Source organism: Chrysochloris asiatica, unplaced genomic scaffold (genome assembly GCF_000296735.1).
Source record: "Chrysochloris asiatica unplaced genomic scaffold, ChrAsi1.0 scaffold00022, whole genome shotgun sequence".
Classification (NCBI taxonomy): Eukaryota; Metazoa; Chordata; class Mammalia; order Afrosoricida; family Chrysochloridae; genus Chrysochloris; species Chrysochloris asiatica.
The window spans coordinates 7,094,519-7,110,275 of record NW_006408540.1 but is presented as its reverse complement, the minus strand read 5'-3'; positions in this window follow the sequence as shown (position 1 = coordinate 7,110,275).

Genomic DNA, 15,757 nt, shown 5'->3' with positions numbered 1-15,757 from the left:
TCTGTGGAGCCAGAGCAACTGGTTAGTTCAGAACACTGACCTTTTTGTTAAAAGTTGAGGAGTAAACATTTGCACGACCAGGGCTTCTTAAAACCATATCTAGTGAGAAACACTAAATAACATTGTAGTTTTCTAGGTGTGTGCTCCTCACTTATCAACACTGTTAGAATCCAAAACTAGGTTGCTATGTGAAAATCCGCATTATGCTAACATAAAGATGATGATATCAGTTCACAAAATGGAAGATGGATTCATCATGGATAATTTTCATTATAGGATTGTCAAATAATTGAGAAAGATGACTAGAAAAGTTGACAGATAACCTTAACCATCACAGCCATTGTTTCCCTTGCTTTGCACCTTAGGGTTCATTACAACTAGATATACATTGTTAATGCACAAAATAATTATAGTAGATTTTTACTATCTAATTGCAACATGGTAATATTGTAAGTGAAATCTGAGAGAATTTTTTTAAATTCACAGTATGTTTACCAGGTAGCACTGATAGGGATTAGTGAATTATATAAAAGCTGCAAGATTAATTGATAAATCAAAGTGATATTTAAGTTTTGAGAATAGGTGACTGGTGGTATCATTCAGTGATAAAGAAAATGTCATTTAAAGTTGTGTGGTTGACAACAAGAAGGATCAGTAGTTGAAAAGCATGGCTTTGGTGACAGAAACAACACAGGAGTTCTCATGATAAGAGTTTTTTTTACATGACAAGCCATTTATTCATTACAAATACTTTTTTTCCAACAAAACAAATAGTGATTACACAAGGACCTCACTGGATAGCATATGCAGGAATCAAATTAACTACATCTCTCAAAAAAGACAAAGGAGATGCTCAATATCACCAACCAGAACAAGGCCAGGGTTTGGCTACAGAATAGACCATCAACTGATAATTTGAATTGAAGCAGAAGAAAATTCATAGAAGACCCTGAGAGCCAAAATAACATCCTGCATGTATCCCATATGAATGGGGTGACCATCAAAAGAATAAATTTTTATACTGAGCATTAAGGGCCGAAGAACAGATTCATTCTGAAATGATATCATATGAAGAAACTAAATGGTCATTAAAAAGACAGGAAAGAAAAAAAAAAAGAACATATGATGAAACTCTGGCATTTGTTATGTAATATAGAGTAGCTAAAGCAAAATGAAGAAGTGATGATGAAAAAGAGGTTAGGAAAATTTCAAAGGGTGGCTATCGAGTAGACAAAATAAAGTATTTTTAATGAAATGTGCAAAGACCTAGTGTTAGAACATTCATTTCTCAGGCTGAAAGAATAAAGGGGGTCTATACTATATCCTGGTATGGTGCTATAGGATAAGCATGGGACTTCTAACCACAGGTTGAAGGTTCATAACCACCTGTTGCTGCTCAGAAACTCTGTATCGGATTGCTATGAGTCAGAACCAACTCTACAACATTTAACAGCATGGGCAAAATACTTAATGATGCAGGATGCATCAAAAGAAGATGCAAGGAATATACAGAGTCACTATGGAGAAGGTATTGGTTGATGTTTATCCATTTCAGGAAGGAGCATAACATGAAGATCTGATGATAAGAAGGAACAAATCCTACATGTATTGAAAGCATTGGCAAAAAATTAGACTCCAAGAGCTGCTAGTGTTGCTAGTGGGTTTGAACTGCCGACCTTGTGGCTGGCAGTCCAGTGCTTAGCCTTCAGTGCCATAAATATCAAAGATTTTGATATAGGCATATCACACAATTCAGTTTAAAATCTGCAAATGATAATATTTTAACTGGACGCAAAAAAAAAAAAAAAACCCAAAAAACTTTTAGAGGAATAAATAGAAAAAATGACAAAAAGGATAAATAGTGAAATACATTCTAGATGTACAGTAATTAATATGATTTGTATAGAAAGATAGATGATGTAATAAAACAGAATAGAGACAAGTGTAAATAGCATTCGGTATATTATAGATATGATACCTCTAATCAATTGAAAAAAATGAGTATATTTAATACAGCTTGTAGAAATTGTCACTTTTTTATTTTAGAAAAACTTGAAGAATTAATTTTTTAAAAGCTCCATTTCTTTGAGATGCAGTTAAAATATGAAATCACTAAAAATCTGGAAAATGATATTAATGATAAGTACCTCTTGAGATAAAGTTATTTTATGTTCACAAATAAAGGAAATGTTTTCATGTACTGTCTAATTGGGTTCCGACTCATAGTGACCCCGTATAGGGTTTTCAAAGGAGTTCTAGTAGCATAGTGGTTATGAATCGGGCTGCGAACCGCAAGGTCAACAGTTCGAAACTACCAGCTGTTTCACAGGAGAAAGATGAGGCTTTCTGCTCCTGTAAAGATTTACAGCCTCGGAAACCCTGTACAGGGTGGCTATGAGTCTGAACCGACGCCACAGCACACAGCCACCACCACATAGGGTTTTCAGGACTTTAAATCTTCATGGTAACAGAAAGCCTCATCTTTCTCCCACATAGCAACTAGCAGTCTTGAACTGCAAATCTTGTTGTTCGCAGTCCAGTGCTTACTATATGGAGCCACCCCACTCCATAAGTCTATATGACCACCATGGTTATTGTCGTGGTTATATGCCAGGAGAGAATTCCAACTCATAGTCACTCTGTATAGGGCTTCTGAGGCTGCAAATCTTTTATGAGAGCAGAAAACCTCATCTTTATCCCAGAGTAAATGGTCAATTTGAACTGCTGACCAGGAGGCTAGCAGCCCAAATCATAATCCAATATGCTTCCAGGGCTCTGTAGTGGAAACACAGAAGGGGAAAATGAAATAAATGTTAAATATAAAAAAAAAAATTGAAGGAATGAACATCAAGAAGACCATAAATAAAAATAAATCTAGTTGCTAACTGGGAGCAATGTTTGAATTAGTATGTGTTAAACAAATGGATAACATGCTTAGTATATAAACTACATGTGCTGTTTTTAAGTGCCGTAGAGTCAATTCTGACCCGTAATAACCCTGTATAGCTGCAACTGGTGAAGAGCAACTGTTGAGCTTGAACTGCCAAGTTTGCAGTTCAAACTGATTTTGAAGTTTGAACCCACAGTGCCACACTAGGACTCCAAACTACACATAGAAGACAAGAAAACAGAAATATAAATACTTAAATTAAAAAGAAAAAGGTACAAAGTGAATAAGCAGGTAATTTATATACATAGAAACTCAAAGAAGAAACAATAGATGGCAAAATATTAAAATTAATCAGAAAAATAAATAGTTAAGGTATAATGAAAATATATCTCATATCTTGCATTCACACAAAATATTACAAAATTTAAAGATCACTATCAAAAAGATTATGCTGGAATGGAAAATTTGCACATCATTTATGGATCAAGAAGAGAGCAAGGGACAAAAACATTTTTGTAAGATGTAATGAATCACAGCATATAGTAGCAGGCAATTTGAGCCATCACTTTATTACACTGAACTTCAGAGCTAGACATGAAGACCGATTGAATGTCTTTTTAATAAAAAATTGCTTAAAAAATAAATTTATAGAATAGCATTGGTTAGAGCTATTGAAATGGTACTAACAACTAATATTTCAATTGTGAACTTTCTAAGTGAAAACTTTGATTTGAATATGTATTGTTGTTGTTGTTGTTAAGTACTGTGGAGTCGGTTCCAACTCATAGTGACCCTGCACAGGGTTTCCAAGGCTGCAAATCTTTATGGGAGCAGGAAGCGTCATCTTTCTCCCGCAGAACAGCTGGTAGCTTCGAACTGCTGACCTTGAGGTTAGCAGCCCAATTCATTACCACTATGCTACCAGAGCTCCTTGAATACATATACTAATATTTTTTTCTAATAACAACAGACAAGAGCCCCCCTTTTTTCTTTAAGTACAAAATTATTTTAACGTCTGTAAAACTCTATCTTTATTTATTTATTCATTTTCCACTTGAGACAAGATAATTAATTTTTATTTTATTCCATCATCTTCATGGCATTTTCTTTGACATACACTTCCTACTTGGGGTATCCATGTAGTTATCTAACGTTGAAGGTGGCAGCACAGCACATACATAATGTCAGCATCAAGGGGAAACCATGGCACCTGTGGGTCCCAGATATAATTAAGACTGCAGTTGTATGAGATAGAGTGTTTGTCTATTCTCCATTGCCTTGGTTCTCAAGTCTGAAGTGGATTAATGAATTCCTCCAGGGACACACAATTGAAAATGTAGGTACAACCCCAATCCCACACAGAATATAATTCATCTTTCTCACTGGATTTAGGTCTGAATCTTGGTTTTACTATTTCCTACACTGGACCAGTCGCTGAAGAAGGATATCATGTTTGGTAAAGTGGAGGGTCACAGAAAAAGAGGAAGACCCCTAGTGAGATGGATTGGCTAAGTGGCAGCATCAATGGGCTCAAGCGTGGCAACAATAGTGAGGTTGGCCCAGGACCCAACAGTGTTTCATTCTGCTATGAAGGTCACTATAAGTCAGTACCGACTCAATGGCACCTAACAGAAAACAACACTGGCCTAGTCTTCCTGTCTAGGTCTGCACTCCAGGGTAATAAAGTGAATGTGCTTCTTGGAGATGGCTTCTACTGTCTTGCCTCAGCTGGTGTCATTTATGTCACCATTCCAAAGGAATCTCTCTGTAACTAAGATTCGAAGATCTACCAAAGGAAAGGATTATATTCCTTGATCCCAATCCATACCATCACCTTCATAATTTCAGTGTTAATCTAAAAATCCCTATCTCTTTTTTATTTGTGAGGGTAATTGAGTTTGTTTTCTGCAAGAATTAAGATTTAATCTAGGGAGATATGGTATATAGGAGTTTTAATTAGCAGACTTAGATGATATAAACTGAAAGTTGGGGCTTTAAATGATACCAATTGAAGGGAAAGAAGGAATTTTTATGGAGCAAGATACCCTAAAACAAACAGGCACTGGTTTGAAGTAAAAGAGATATTGAAAGCTATCTAAACTCAAATAATACAGAATTTATTCTGGGTCGGAAAGATTAATATTTTATACATAACTTTTAGATTACATGCATCTAGAAATTAGAATGCATCTAAATTTCTTTTCATCTTCATTGGAGTGCTGGTATGGCACTATAGGATGAGCACTGGACTGGTAATCATAAGGTAGGAAGTTCAAACCCACCATTCACTCCTTGGAAACCCTATACAGGGTCACTACGAGTTGGAATTGACTTGATGATACTTAGCAACAACAATCTGCATCAGGCCAATACCTTTGTTTGTTTATTTTGCTTCCACGACAAATAATGCATACAAAATATTTTCCTAAAAGACACACTTTGGCAAAAGTTAGTAAGACAATGATTCTTTTGTAACACTTAATACATAAATAAGAAAAAAATACCATAGTATCAATAATTTTCTCTCCTGTTTCTGGATTGTATAGTATAGATTATTGGTGGTGGTGGTGGTAGTTGTGTGTCATAGAGTCAATTTTGACTCTTAGCTACCCTGTATAGTGTTTCCTAGGCTACTGGGCTATCAATCATTGTGATAGCAGAAAACCTCATCTTTCTCCCGAGGTACACCTGGTAGATTCAAACTGCTGATCTCGTAGTTAACAGCCTAGTTTGTAACTTGCTGTGCTATCAAGGCTCCTTAGAATAAATTACATATATATATATATATATTTAATGTCCATTTGCATTTTTTTTTTTTTTTTACATTTCTTAAGCATGTTCAACTGAAAGACCATGAACACTCTGTTTTTGTTTTATTTACTCCTTTTCCAATTGAGAGACAAAGAGTTCATTAGTCCTCAACCAATCCAAGTTGTCGTATTTATTGACTAGAGGTAGGCTTTTGGATTCATGTTGGCCTTTGCACATTGTATGAAGTCTGATTGGTTTCTGTGTGCCTCTCATCCATACTCACCAGCTTTGGGCTCCTATCACATCCTATTTTACATGCATCACTCCGAGAACTCCATTAACACTAGTGTAGTTTTTAATTACCTCTTTGTTATCATGAGTGCTTTGCTTTACAGGTTCTTTCATCTGATTAAATGTTCCCATGTTCAATTTTAAAAGGTTCTGTTAAATCAGATCCCTGAGCTAATGAATAGCATGTTTAAAGCTATTTAAAGGTCCTTTAAATATTTGGTGGTGGTATGAATTTATTTGAACATGTGCTGAATTTTATTTTTATCAAAAAACTATTAATAAGTTTTCATATAATGAGTTTAACTGCATTTATTTGCAAGCAAATTATGGTATAAATTCAAAAACATTTTCTATGTGAACTAGGGATTTATTTAAATAAGAGTCTATGATAAATTGGCACTATAGGAGTGTTGCTGATAATTGAGGATTCGAAGTCTTGAAGAAAAGTCCCTAATAGGTAAACACCAAAAAATAAACCATCATGTATGTCTGTATTATTTCCACTCTGTTACAAGGACAAAATCAACCTGATGTTATTGTGCTGTTGAGTGTCAGAGTCATTTCTGAATCATAGCAACTCTGTATAGGGTTCCAAGGAACAGATAGTGACTTTGAACCACCAACCTTTTGGTTTAAACCAGCTTTTTGGTCGAGTGTTTATCCTACAGCACCACACAAGGACTGAGTAACCATTAAAAAAAAAAAAAAAGTTAAAATTTAATTTCAAAATTTTAATGTTGGAAAAATATTTGTATCTCTCCTTTTTATTAGAGAATTGTTTCATTGCATATGAACAGAAGCCTTGATTATCCTAAAACTTTTGCTTTTGTTAATGTTAAGTGCCATGAAGTCAGTTCAGAATCATAGTGACCCTATATTGGGTTTCTGAGGAGTGGCTAGTGGATTTGAACTGCCAACCTTACATTAGCAGTCCAGTGTTTATCCTACAGTGCCACACTAGGAATTCAGTCTTAAACTAAATCATAATTATTCATCTGGAATAATTGTTGTTGTTAAGTACCATTGAATTGGTTTTAACTTATAGTGACTCTACAAAGGATTTCTGAGAAGTGACTGCTGGATTTGAACCTTCGATCTTACAGTTAGCAGATCAGTGCTTATTCTACAGTACAACACCAGTACTCCATGAAATATTTCATACATCAAAATATCTCAAAAGTGAAATTTATCTTTATGTATTTGTAGGCTATAAAGCTTGTGAAGTCTGATAAGAAATGTCTCATATGAATCCTTAGTCACAAATAGTTTTACTTTCCACATGGGGATAGAGAATTTGAAGAGACTTATAACAAAATGAAGGAGGGAAAAAAAAGAGACTTTAATGGTATAGCATTGACACTTTGATTTTACTTTCAAGGAATTTCATTCAGTGATGTATGTCCATTACATTTCTTAAAGTTCAGTAAAGTTCCATGTCTACAATAAAAGCACTACTGATTCTTTTCTCATGAATCTGCCATTTGCATAGTGCCACCTGTTCTACAACAGTGTAGTTCCAACACCTGGCTTCCCTTGGTTCTGTATTATTCATCAAGCACATGTGCAGAGGTTTTATGTTTGCAGGCTCTTCCGTATTCATGTGCATCCTTAATTCTTTGTGAAGTTAGAAATGAACAGAGGATTGTAAACAGAACCAGAGATTTCAATTGGCTTTACATATAGTCTCTCTATACTTTGTGACCTAAAATATACTTACATACTAACATATCTTGAAATATATTCAAATCAATCCAAAGTGATGACTGAAATGTCTGACTACACAGCAGAAACTGTTAATTTTATTCTTAATTTTATACAGTCAGTTTCCCCAAGTGCAAATGTGTAATAAAATGATCTCATTCAGAAAACAGAAAAAGTGATGCATATGTCAATGCTATGAGTAGGAACTGACTCAACAGCATTTAACCACAACTAAAATATGCACTGTTTTTTTATTATACAATGATGACATAGTAGATAGAGTGTTGGACTACTAAGTGCAAGGTCAGTGGTTCAAACCCTCCAAGTGCTCTGCATGAGAACGATGAGGCTGTTTGCTCCCATAAAGATTTGCTGCCTCAGAAATCTTAGCAGTTCTACTCTGTCCTTCAGGGTCTCTGTGAGTCAGAACAGACTTTTTGGCAGAGGATTTATGATAGTTTGTCTACCATCTGTCAGAAGTCCCAGTGTGGCACTGCAGGATAAGCACTGGACTGCAGGTTGGTTTGAATTGCAAGGTCAGCATTTCAAATCCACCAGTGGCTCCTCAGAAACCCTGCAAACTGTCCTTATGAGTCAGAACCAACTCTAAGGCACTACTCAATAATCAAACCATATGTCTATGAGTTTGTTGCATTCTGGTAGCTTGCCTGTTGCAATGATGCTGAACAAGTTAAGCAGAGCCTTCAGACGGAGGCAAACTAGGAAGGAAGGTCTGATGATTTACTTCCAAAAGTTAGCCGTAGTGAAGCTATTGATCCTTATGGTCCATTACCATTGGCAACCAATTTGACAGCAGCTAGCTATAACAGGAGTAGTGGTGTGGCGCTGTGGTTTAATGCGCCAGACCGCAAAGCCATTTGAACTGCAGGGCCGATGGTTCAAGCTCACCCAGTTGCTCCTCAGAAACCCTATACAGGGTCTCTATGGGTCAGAACCAACTTGATGGCACGTAACAACAACAAGCTATAACAAAAACAAGAAACATAATGAAATACAATGATAAATTATTTCTATTTTCTTTTTATTATCTTGACATTATATTTATAGTATGTGTATGTGTATACCCCAAAACCAAACTCACTGTTGTAAAGTTGATTCTGACTCACAGTGATACTGTAGGAAAAAGTAGAATAACCCCATAGAGCTTCCAGTGATGTACCTCCTCACCAAAGCTGAATTAGACTACCTCATATTTTGCCACAGAGCAGCTGGTGGGTTGAATTGTTAATCTTTCAGTTATTAGCCCAATACTTTTTGTAGTTTTTTGTTTTTAACTTAGATTCCTCTTTTTTTTTTTTTTAATTGTAAACTGAGTGATAGTTTACATGGGAGAACATTGGCTTTACACCATCGTTTCATTGCAATGATTATAGTCTCCTCCGTGCATCATCATTCAACAATATTTGCTTTCATTCCTTGTTTCCTTTTTCTGTTTTTTGAGGTGGGGAGGAACTGAGGGGTGGGAAGATGTACACAAAAACACTCAGGAATATATAATAATTTAAACAACCACAGGGCACATTCTGCAAGGCTGCCTTCTGGCCGCCAGCACTCAGTCCCTCTCTTTCCATAAATTTGAAGTCCTCAGCTGCTCCCTCTCTCCATGTTCTCATTTCTGCCTTTATCTCGGGTGTTGCTGCTTCTCTGGATAGGGTCCCGCATTCTGCTTGTGCTCTTCTCCCTTGATGGTCCTAGGGTCCTCTGTTTCTGGACTGAAAGAATAACTACTGCCCCATTTTTTGTTACAAAACATCTACATTTACAATTGTGACAGTCTCAATTAGTCATGAAAACAATTACTTTTGAATCATAAGAATCTTATACCCATCTCTTTTCACCAGACACATCTAGACAAGATAAAAACTAGTCAATGGGGTTTCTACTTACTGCTGCACACTATTAAAATAAACTCCCTCTTGAACACGTGTAAGCCAGTTGTTGTTGTTGTTAAGTGCCGTTGAGTCGGTTCCGACCCATAGCGACCCTGTACAGGGTTTCCGAGGGTGTAAATCCTTACGGGAGTAGAAAGCCTCATCTTTCTCCCGCGGAGCGGCTGGTAGTTTCGAACCGCTGACCTTAAGGTTCGCAGCCCGATTCGTAACCACTACGCTACCAGAGCTCCTTGTAAGCCAGTTACTCCCTGCCTTTATATTAGGTAATCAATGTCTAGGCTTCTTGTCCCTATCTGCTCTGTATACAAAAGGGATAGGACTTATACTTGATGTGAAGACTCCTTCCCTCTCAGTTGGTATTTTGAGCTACTACATCCACAACTAAGGAGCTCTGGCAGTGTAGTGGTTACAAAACATGTTACGAACCACAAGGTCAGCAGTTCGAAACTACCAGCTGTTCTGCAGGAGAAAGATAAGGCTTTCTGCTCCCATAAAGATTTACAGTCTTGGAAACCCTGGACAGGGCCACTATGAGTCGGATCTGACTCCATGGCACATAACCACCACAAACTACCACATCCATAACTATAGGTCAAGTTCATCAAATTGTAGCAATTTAGACTAATTTCTTTCCTCAAAATTATTATTATTTTTATCTTCCTCTAGTCCAGTTCTGATTACTAAGCCATTGAGGCTGGGTCATATGGTACTATCTATAAGTTTGGGTGTTCTTGTGCATATCCTCCATAGGTTGAATGTTTCACTCTCAGCTCTAGTCCTCCATAGTTCTTATCCATGGGCTTAGGAGTCCCCAGGTGTCACCACACTTCGGACCAACCAGCTCTTTCTCTTCTCTCTCTCTCATCTCCAGGTCAACAGGAGTCTATGGAATGTGGTTGAATTCAGCCCATTTCTTCATTGCTGCCTTTCTCCTTCTTCCACTCATCAGTAGACCAATGTGATCATCAGTAAGTTTACTTGCCTGCTCATGTATTTCCTTTGAGTTTCAGTTTTTGTGGGAGGTTTGTCCTGAAGGGACAGCCAATCAGACTGCCATTTTTGTTTGGGGTTTTTCCTGCTGATATTTCTTTGAAGATGTATCTTCTGTTGCTCTAGCTGTTCCAGGCTGGTCTGCTTGCCCTTTCTAGTGGGAATGCCCCACCTCAGAAGTTTCTGGATGGGACTCAGGATTCCACCTAAGGTCCTATACACTGCAAAGGCTCTGCAACAGGCCTATTTCACTGGACAAGTTGTAGAACCCCTTTTAGGAATTCCAATCAGTTATAAACTGAAGACGGGCTTACAAACTTTCTATAATCATGTTTCCTGATATTCCTTTCTATCCAACTCAAGTGTTTATTTTACAATAGTAGGCCTGGGAAACAAATATTAATATGACAATCAAGCATCTTAGTATTATTTTTCCTCTTCAGTCTATGCCTAGTCCCTGTATCACAGAGCCCTATTGTTCCAAGGTTGAGCATGCATCACTATTTACCTCTGTCCCATTTAACCCATGCAAACCTGTCTCAGTGTTGCCCCATCTACCTGTTTTTCCACCTTCTTCATCTTCTTGTGTGCCCTCCCCAACACCTTAACTATGATGTGTCTGCCCCCTACCCTGTACTCTACTATTCCCTCCCTCCACCTCTCTCAAACTTTCCCCATCCCACCTCCACCATTAACCAATATTTTTTTCCCCTTTTAGTGTGGGTATATTTTCTTAAGCATTTACAATAATGGTCTTTTACAGTATTTGTCCTTTTCTGACTGACTAATTTCACTCACCATATAATATCCTCAATGTTATGTGGTGGCTTGCAGCTTCCTAGTTATTCTTCAAGGTATCATAATATTCCATTGTGTGAATGTACCGAAGGTTGTTTATCCATTCTTCCATTGATGGGCACTTAGGCATCTTTTTCCTATTGTGAATAGTGCTGCTATGAACATTGGTGTGCATATATCTACTCGTGTTATGGCTTGTATCTCTTGTAGATATGTAACAAGTAGAGGAATTGCTGCATTATAAGGTATTTCTATTTCCAAGTTTCTGAGGAAACACCATACTGTTTTCTAGATTGGTTGGACTATTTTGCATTCCCACCGGCAATGTAGGAGGATCACAGTCTCTCCACAGCCTCGCCAGCACTTATTGTCCTCTGCTTCTTTGAACTTCACTGTTGTGAGTTGATATATCATTGTTGTTTATTTGCATCTCTCTAATAGGCAGCCCAATACTTAACTCACTGGGTCACTAGGTTCCTTTGTTATTGTTACGTGCCATTGAATTAGTAACACTCATAATGACCTTATGCACAATGGAGCAAAACATTGCTCAGTACTGCATCAAGCACATGATCATTACAACACTTAATCCCATTGCTGCTGCCACTGTGACAATACATCTCATTGGAGGTCTTCCTCTTTTAAATGACTTTCCATTTTACCAAGCATGATGTCTTTTTCCAGGGACTGGAATGTGATATAATTGTGATCTAACTTGCTGATAATGTGTCAGAAGAATGAGATATGAAGAATGGCCATACTGACTTCTAAAGAGCATTCTGACTGTACTTCTTTCAACACAGATTAATTTTCTTTTGGCAGTCCATGGTACTTTTAATATTCTCCTTCAACACCATAACTCAAATGCACCAATTATTCTAAGGTCTTCTTTATTCATTGTCCACCTTTTACACACATATAAGATTACTGAAAATAACATAGCCTGGATTAGTCACATCTTAGTCCTCAAAATGACATCTTTGCTCTTTGACACTTTAAAGAGGTCTTATGCAGCAGATTTGCCTAATGTAATTCTCCATTTGATTTCTTGACAGCTATTTTTATGAGTGTTAACGATTAATCAGAACAAAATAATTCTTTGACAACTTCAATCTTTTTCTCCATTGTATGGATGCAGTTTATTGGTCCAGTGGTGAGGATTTTTGTTTTCTTTACATTGAGATGAAACCCATACCAAAGGCTGTGCTCTTTGATCTTCTTCAGTAAGTATTTTAAGTCTTCCTTGCTTTCACCAAGCATATTGCCATTGTTAATGAGTTTTCCTCCAATCTTGATACCATGTTTTAGCTCATATTATCTAATACCTCAATTATTTACTCACTTTACAGACTGGTATGTATGGTGAAATAATACACTCCTGGCATACACCTTTCTAATTTTAAATTATTCAGTGTCCCTTTGTTCTCTGACAAAAACTACCTCTTGGTTTACATGCAGGTTCCTTATAAGCACAATTAAGTGTTCCGGAATACTGATCTCTGCAACGTTGTCCATAACTTGTCACTATCAACACAATTTCAAGCCTTTCCATAGTCAATAAAGGACAGCTAAACATCTTTCTGGTATTCTCTGCTTTCACCAGACATCCCTAGTTCCACATCCTCATCTGAATCTGGCAGCTCACTGTCAATGTACTATTGCAGCAGTTATTGGATTATCTTTAGCAAATTTTACTTAAATGCTATATTAATGCTATTATACTATGATTTCCATATTCCATTGGGTCACCTCTCTTTGGAAATATGAATCTCTTCCAATCAGTTGTCCAGGTAGTTGTCTTCTAAATTTTTTGGCATTGATGAGTGAATGTCTCCAGTGCTGCATCAATTTGTTGAAAGGTTTCAATTTGTATTCCACTAATTCCTGAAGAATTCTCCTTTGTTAATGCCTTCACTGTACCTTGGCCTTCTTCCTTCAGTACCCATGGCTCTTGATCATATGCTACCTCTTGAAATGGTTTAACATCTACCATTTCTTTTTGGTATAGAGGCTCTGTATTTCTTCCATCTTTTTTTGATGCTTTCTGCATCATTCAATATTTTGCCCATAGAATCCTTTAGTATTTCAAATTGAGGCTTGAATCTTCTTTTCAGTTCCCTTAGCTTAAGAAATGTTGAGTGTATTTTTTTGGTTTTCTAACTCCAGATCTTTGCACATTTCATTTTAACATCTGACTTTGTCTTCTCAAGCTGCCCTTTGGAATTTTCTATTCAACTCTTTTACCTCCTCATTTGTTCCATTTCCTTTAGCATCTCTATGCTGGAGAGCAAATTTCAGAGTCTTTTCCTTCTTTCTTGTCTTCTTTATAAACTTTTGTTTTCTTCCTGTCTGATCTTAATGTCATTCCACAAATCTTCTGGTCTTCTGTCATTAATGTTTAATTCATCAAATCTGTTCTTGAGTGATCTCTAAATTCAAGTTGGATACAAGGTCTTATTTTGGTTCTTGTGGACTTACTTTAGCTTCAACATTAACTTGCATATGAGCAGTTGATGGTCTATTCTTGTTTTGACTGATGATATGGAGCATTTCCATTGTCTCTCCCCACAGATTTAATCAATTTGTTTTCTGTATCTTCCATTTGGTGAAATCCATGTGTACAGTCATCTTTTATGTTGTTTAAAAAAAATTATTTGCAATGAAGAAGTCATTGGTCTTGCAAAATTCTATCCTGTAATCTCCAGCATCATTTGTATCACTGAGGCCAAATTTTCCAATTACTGATCCTTCCATTTCTTTTCCAAGATTTGCATTCTAATTGCCAGTAATTGTCACTACATCCTCATTGCATGTTTAATCAATTTCAGACTAAAGAAGCTGATTGTTGTTGTTAAGTGCCATTGAGTCGGTTGTGACTCTGTATAGGGTTTCCGAAGAGAAGCTGGTGCGCTTGAACCACCAACCATGCAGTTCAAACAGCTTTGCAGTCTGACACATTAACCCACAGTGCTAGTATTCTTCAATTTCATCATCACTGGCTTTAGTGGTTGGTTCATAAATTGAGTACTAGCATTAATAATGGGTCTTCCTTTTAGGCGTATGGATATTATACTATTACAGATAGTGCTGTACTTCAAGACAGATATTGAAATATTCTTTTTGATGATAAATGTGACATCATTCCTCTTGAATTTGTCATTTCCAATATAGAGACCCATGTGGTTGTCAGATTCAAAATGACCAATACCAGTCCATTTCAGCTCACTAATGACTATGATATTGATATTCATGTGTTCCATTTCATTTTGACAACTTCCAACTTTCCTAGATTCTTATTTTGTATATTCCATGTTCATATTATTAGTGGATACTTACAGCTGTTTCTCCTCATTGTGAGTTGTGTCTCATAAGCAAATAAAAGTCCCAAAGTTTTATTCCATTCATGTCATCACAGTCAAGTCTTCATTGAGGAGGCAGCTCTTTGTCAGTCATATTTTGAATGCCTTCCAACTTGAAAGGCTCATTTTCTGGTACGATATTTGGCAATATTCTGGTGCTCTTAATCGTGTTTCAATATTCAATATTCTGGTGCTGACAGTGTTCCACTGGTGTTCATAGGTTTTACATGACAATAAAGGACCCTGCACTTTTATCAGCCAAATGGCATTGCAACTACACCCAATTAACACTGAATAAAGTTCTGTTTAAGCTTCCAGTCTCTGGAAAGCTTAAGTCTTTGTTACACATACAGATCCCTATCCCCCCCACCCCCACCTCCGCCCATAATTCCAGGTTTCAGGAAAATCTCCATACACCCACCCATTGTAAAGTCCCCAGAACTGTATCAGGACCACACCACCTTAGATACCCCAATCTGTAAGTAAACAGGCAGGCTCTTGGTCTCCTTTGGTGACATAGACTATCCCCTCCCAGTTTTACTCTTAATAAACCTGCCTGCTGTTGAAGCCAAGACTCTCTCCTAGTCTCTTTCTTTCTCAATCCTTACATTTTGGTGCCCAACGTGGGGCACAGGAGAGTACACCGAAGCTCCTGGCTGGCTCTGGGTTGCCCTATTCCCATTTCCCCACACCCTCTTCTCTTCCTTTCCTCACGATCTAAGGTGCTGTAGTCAGCAGAAGCTAGATGGGTGAATCCTAGACATGAGACTAACTTTTTCCTTCTGAGACATCTCGGAGTTGTGAGCAAACCCAGTCCAATTGAAGAGGCTTGGCCAGGGTTACTCTCCAGTAGCCTCTAAAGGGACTTGCAGCGTTCACAACTTTGGTCGCCTCTCTGGGCAGTTGTCTCCCTTTTTCTCCTTCCTAACTTCTTGGCTTCAGCAGAACACAGGACCACGTTCCAGACCGGCTTCAACCATCCACCACTGGCTGATTGCTCCCTAGTTGTTCCCACAGGGAAAGTAAGTTTCTCTAAGGTACCTAGAGAACACCTTCTCTGGATT